Genomic DNA, 6,636 nt, shown 5'->3' on the forward strand with positions numbered 1-6,636 from the left:
ATATAAAGTGTTGGTATTGACATGAAAGTTCTATCAAAAAGCAGAGCTGAATTTCAATTTTTTTTTCATTTTTACTTTCACTTTCAAATCATACTGCTGTATAATTATGAACTGCTGAGAAACAAATATAAACATTTAAAAAATTAAATTAAAGTCAATAAGAACTTTCCATGATTTAGACATTATCGTCTGCAGCGTACAGCAAATACAAATCCTATTGAATCAGTTACAATTTCACATAAGTAATCAATTATCATCGTCAAACATTCATGGTATACAATTGCAAATAAACATATCGATTCCCAGAAGTTTTAAATGCAGCATAGCTGACCATACTATGGTCTGCAGGAATGTCGCTATCAGCCCATACTTCCCATATTTCCTGCAGGAATTTTATGTATGTGAGAGTATCTCTTCTCAGAGAGAGAGAGAGAGAGAGAGAGAGAGAGAGAGAGAGAGAGAGCAAACCTAAAACACACCGCTTGGTTATTTGACCACTATAATAAAAGTACAATCGATAATATTCAATTATTGGAACATTGATATTCTCTCCCACTCACTGACCGAGAAGGTGTTTTAAAAACTCAATCGCTGAACTTGTAAGGTCTGAAAACACCCAGTGCCTTAGGCCTACACTTTTAAAAAAAAAAAAAGTAGGCCAAGAAACGCCACATAAAGTTAGTTGGCAGGTTAAACTGCCTCTGTGATTTCCATGAACGCAGAATGAGGAGTATCTATCGTAAATCAGAAAGCTGACCTCGCTTAGTTGTCACACTTTAAATAGAAGTAGTAGGTGTTGGCTGCAGCAGCGGTGGAAGGCGCACAGAATTATAAAGCACACGTGGGCTGCGCACTTGCATATTCAATAATATAAAGCACACGTGGGCTGCGCACTTGCATATTCAATAATATAAAGCACACGTGGGCTGTGCACTTGCATATTCAATAAATATATATTATATATATAATATATTGCATATATCCCGTTTCACTGTTTTCATAAAAGCAAAATACAAAATGATACTAACATATACATACTATTATATATATACATATATATATATATATATATATATATATATATATATATATATATAGTATATATACAGTGGTACCTCGACATACGAAATTAATCTGTTCCGAGGCGGCCTTCGTAAACCTGAGCTTTTCGTATCTTGAACTGCATTTTACATGTAAATTGCCTAATCCATTCCAAGCCCTACAAAAACACCCCAGTAAATTTTATAATAAAGCTAAATTGACCAATAAACAATGAAATACTACAACAATTTGGACCATTCAATACATAACTTAATACGTACTACTAATATGTATCTGTAAATAAAGTGTATTAGTGTACATGGTATACAAGAAATACTGTACGTGCATACGTACGTATGTAGCAAAATGTGGAACCTTACCTTTCAAGTGAGGCTATCTCCGAAAATGGCGACAGAGGTGGAGGACAAACGGCAGAAAATTTGTTATGTAGTACGTACACTTAACTTAACAAAACACATTAAAAATGTCAGGAAAGATAAACTAAACTTTACGAAACACAGTAACAAAACCGTAACACAACTTTACAAAAAACTTAAAATAAAATTTTTTTGTCTTTTATTTATTTTTTTAAAAATTTTATACTTTATGTCTTTTTTACAAAATTTCAATTTCTTCACCACTTTCAACTTTCTGTTTTTTTGTAGTATCAATTGGATCTTCCTTTTTGCTTACTCCTACTAAAGGCCTCTTTAAAAAATAACTATCCAAAGAAGATTGCTTCTGCCTACTTTTCACAATGTTCCTGAAATGAATCAGGCAAACGTCATCGAACTGCGCAAGCATACGACCTGTGTAAGCCTTTTTGGGGTCTCTTTTTTCTACAAATGATTGCACCTTATGAAAAGCAGCTAGAGCATCCTTAATTTCTGCTGTTGTCATAGGGTCGTCCTCCTCCTCCTCGCCGCTGCTAGAGAACTCTTCTTGAACGACGTTATGTTGCATGGACTCCAACTCCTTCAGGTCATCTGTCATAAGCTCCTCTTGGTGCTCCTCGAGAAGGTCATTGATGTCGTCCTTGTCGATGACCAGCCCCATGGACTTGCCGAGTGCAACGATCTCGTCAAGATCTGGTAGCAAAACAGTTTCAGGATCATCAACTGTTCCTGAATCTGCAGCAACAGCTTCGCCCACGTCGAATCCCTCGAAATCTCGGGCGGATACAGCATCAGGCCAGAGTTTCCTCCATGAAGAATTCAAGGTTCGCTTCAAAACCTCCTGCCAAGCTTGATCGATGAGTCGGATGCATATCACAACATCGAAATGCTCCTTCCAAAATTCACACAAGGTGAGGTTTGTGGTATCGGTGATGTCGAAACATCTCATGAAAAACTGTTTTGTATACAGCTTCTTGAAGTTCGATATCACTTGCTGGTCCATGGGCTGGAGGAGAGGGGTGGTGTTAGGCGGAAGATAAAGAACCTTGATAAAAGAATACTCCGCTAGGATATCTTCCTCGAAGCCAGGAGGGTGAGCAGGGCCATTGTCCAACAACAGCAGACATTTCAGCAGGAGGCGCTTCTCTTCCAAGAATTTCTTCACTGTCGGGCTGTAACACAGATTTACCCACTCGGTGAACAAAAGTCTCGTTACCCAGGCTTTCGCATTAGCCCTCCACATCACTGGAAGCTTCTCCTTTAGCACTTTGTGGGCCTTGAAGGCTCGAGGAGTCTCTGAATGATACACAAGTAGGGGCGTCGCCTTGCAATCCCCACTGGCGTTTGAACAAAGTGCGAGCATAAGCCTGTCTTTCATAGGCTTATGCCCGGGTAGCTTCTTCTCTTCCTGCGTGATGTACGTCTGACGAGGCATTTTTTTCCAAAAAAGGCCAGTCTCATCACAGTTGAAGACTTGCTGAGAACTGTAGCCTTCGTTGATTGTCATCTCATTGAACATCTTAATAAAGGCTTTGGCCGCTTTTGTGTCCGAGCTGGCCGCCTCCCCGTGCCGCACCACTGAATGGATGCCAGTTCGTTTACAGAATTTTTCGAAGCACCCATGAGAAGCCTTGAACTCTGGGGTTGGCGTCGATGTCCCTTCTCCTCCGTCGTCTTCAGCCTAGGCAGTCAAATCGCCGAAAATAGCACTGTCCTTGTGGCAGATTGCCGTCTCAGTTATCGTATTGCCAGCAATTTCTTTGTCTTTTATCCAGACAAGTAGCAGCCTTTCCATCTCGTCGTGCACGTGGCTCCTCTTGCTAGACAAAAAGGTCATGCCCTTGGAAGGTGTAGCTGCTTTGATGGCTTCCTTCTGCTTAAGGATGGTGCCTATTGTCGACGGATTTTGGCCATATTCCTTGGCGATCACACACAATCGCATGCCAGCTTCACACTTTTTAATTATCTTCATCTTTGTCTCCAAAGAGAGCATCCTCTTCTTTCCGTGAACTTCAACTTTCTTGGGACCCATGACTACGTATATACTGTACGTAATTAAGTTACGTAGTATAAGTATTTAGTAAAGTTCTCACACAACACGATAATAAACGAAATCGTATAAAATGAACGAATTCCACGTGCTTACGATAACGATGCTGCTGCCGAGTGGCCGAAAAAGCACGCCGCTACGTAGATGCATGATGGGATCATGGGAGAGATGCTGACCAATAGGAGAGCAGGATCTCATGGTGGTGACTAGCATCAGGAACCAATGGGAGAGCAGGAGGATGGTGGCAAGTCTACTCACTCAGTTGGCGGCAGGCGAGTTTTAAAATTGTTATCAGTGGTCTGGGCGAATCTCAGGACTTTACAGCAACAACCTTTCGTATCCTGAACTATTTTTGTATGTAGAGCCAAAAAAATCTTCGTATTTCCTTTCGTAACTCGAATTTTTCGTAAGTTGAGCCTTTCGTATGCCGAGGTACTACTGCATATATATATATATATATATATATAATATATATATATATATACACGCACATTACATATATACATACTTTATGTCTGCTATATACATATTACATATATATAGATATATATGTATATATGCACATATATACGTATAAGTGTGTATATATGCACACATATATATATATGTGTGTGTATATATGCACATATATATGTATAATATGTATATATATATTATATATATATATATATATATATATATATAATATAATAATATATATATAGATATATAGCACATATAAATGTATGTGTATTTTTGTATCATTTTGTTTTCATGAAACAGTGAAATGGAATATTTACTAGAAATTCTTCGATGATAATGTAGACATAACAAGCGTTAGACTCTAACGTAGATTGTAGCCTAAATGAATATTATTATTATTATTATTAGTATATATATATATATATATATATATATATATATATATATATATATATATGTGTGTGTGTGTGTGTGTGTGTACATAATATATAAGATACATATATATACATCAAAATGGTATAATATTGTCTTGAAATAATAGTGGGTTCGCTAATCTTGACATGATCCTATATAATCATACACATCGTATTTCACATTGTTTTTCTAACAGCAAAATTACACAAACGGTACACGAAAACATCTACGTCATAATATACACATTTGCTGAATCTCATTCCTATAAGATATTTGCTTTCTTTCTTCGTAAGGGAGGAGAATGACCCAAAGAGAAAGTACGAGAGATATCTAAACTTCTACTATTATTACTCAAGAATCCTGTTGGCAGATGGTCACCTATAGCATGCCCATTTTTATCAGCTGCATACATAACGAGAGTTTGCGACTCCCCCCCAACTCCTCTCTCTCTCTCTGTATTTTAGAGTGGCGTTAACAGGTAACTTTTGCTATACTAATAATAATAATAATAATATTCATTTAGGCTACAATCTACGTTAGAGTCTAACGCTTGTTATGTCTACATTATCATCGAAGAATTTCTAGTAAATAAATTTCATTCATTTTGTATAGCTGATGGCTAATAAGAATATATAATAGCTTACAATGAATAAATCTTATTCCTAATTAGAATTGGAAACCTAAAGAATTCTGTATTTATACAATAATATGGTACGTCAAATAATTTTCCACAATATCCTACTATATCATAAAACTTTCTTATCTTTAATAATAATAATAATAATAATAATAATAATAATAATAATAATAATAATAATAATAATAATAATAATAATAGTTGTCTGCAACACTGCAAAACTGATGTGCAATTTTAATGTGTCTGAAAATACATCTTGTATAAATAGTTGCATTTATGTACTACACTTCATCAGTTTCATTACCTCTAACTCATTACACTCCGTTAGAATAAGAAAATCTAAAAATGTGACGTAATGAAAAAATATTACCTTAAATTTCATTTGGGCTACATATGCCTACAAGAAACCATTTGTAGGAGACGAAAAAATAATTATAATCTTACGATTTACAGGATGATTCTGAGAAGTATTGTATGATTAATCAACCTAGTTTAGTTTGCCACTCGATTTTCACTTTATTCATGCAAGCACGTACACAAAACTGTTTGAAAGCACAATACGTACAGAAACTAGAACAGGCTTCACAAATCCACTCGTACATTTTTTTAATTATAAAAATTCAATGGGAAAAATCAGAGCAAAGCATAAAAAATGAAAGAGCATTCTTGACAGTAATCGTCAAAAGGTGAAAGCTCCTTGTCAGCATGTAGTGACTTCTGTTTCTCTTCCTCGGGAAAACCAAAGCACAAATAATGCAATGGCTCACAAATATTAAGTTCAAAGCGCTTCATCCAATTTCCACAGTTCAGTCGGTCGTTTAAATCTGTCCTAGTCTGTCCGTCCGTTAAAAGTCACATTTTCTCTTCGTAACCAAAATCACGCATGTGCAAAAAGGCAATGAAATCACGATTAAACTCGCTCATACGTTCACTAACCTACCTTTTTTTCGTATCTTTAAACTCCCCTCCACGATATCTCCAGCGATCGGTACAACCAGTCTGAGAGGCGTCCTCACTCACTGAGCGAAAGTACGGCACTGGAAGCCGGGGAGCGCCGTGTAGGACGTGAGGGCTGAGGTCGTTGGGAATGGGGAGGGGGAGAGGGGAAGGGAGAGAGAAATAGTTAAGAAGAGAGAAAACACACACACGTGTTGTCGGGGAGGAGGAGGAGGAGGAGGAGGAGGAGGAGGAAGAGGGAGATTTAGCTCTTGCAGCAGGAGGGAGATCGCAAGTCCGGTTACCTTCACCTCCGACTGTCGGGACACCACTGGCTGGCGCGGTTTCGTCTTCCCCCAAGTTCTGGGTCACCAATGCAACAGGTGAGATCCCACAGGCCCCAACAACCTGGACCTTTCCCAGTCGCTGATGCAGAATCTTAGGCCTGCTGAGCCTCTAGGCATACCTGGCCCTAGAAGCCACGGTACACCGCTCGTTTGTCTGTCAAGGGCCTGTCCAAGGTTTAGAAAAGAACAGTCTTTAGATAGTGCGTCTGGCTTCCCACGCCAAATTTGCCGGTTTGCCTGCCGATCCGGCTTCTTACCTACCCACTCTGAATCTGATCCTGTCAGTTAAACTGTCTGCCAACTTGACCTGACTGAAGCTGAATGGAGCAACCTAGGACTACAAGGCAACTATCC

The 6,636-nt window shown here is 38.2% G+C and overlaps 1 protein-coding gene across 2 annotated transcripts in view; it reads right to left on the bottom strand.

Annotated features, from left to right (window-relative positions):
- The window catches only part of LOC135204109 (uncharacterized), a 52,436-nt gene extending 46,181 nt beyond the window's left edge, over positions 1-6,255 (bottom strand). For both annotated transcript variants that reach the window (XM_064234116.1, XM_064234115.1), the window contains exon 1: positions 5,940-6,255. The gene's annotated coding sequence lies outside the window, so the exon portion shown is untranslated. The remainder of the gene's footprint in view (positions 1-5,939) is intronic.
- Between the last annotated feature and the right edge of the window lie 381 nt (positions 6,256-6,636).

Source organism: Macrobrachium nipponense, chromosome 44, assembly GCF_015104395.2.
Source record: "Macrobrachium nipponense isolate FS-2020 chromosome 44, ASM1510439v2, whole genome shotgun sequence".
NCBI lineage: Eukaryota > Metazoa > Arthropoda > Malacostraca > Decapoda > Palaemonidae > Macrobrachium > Macrobrachium nipponense.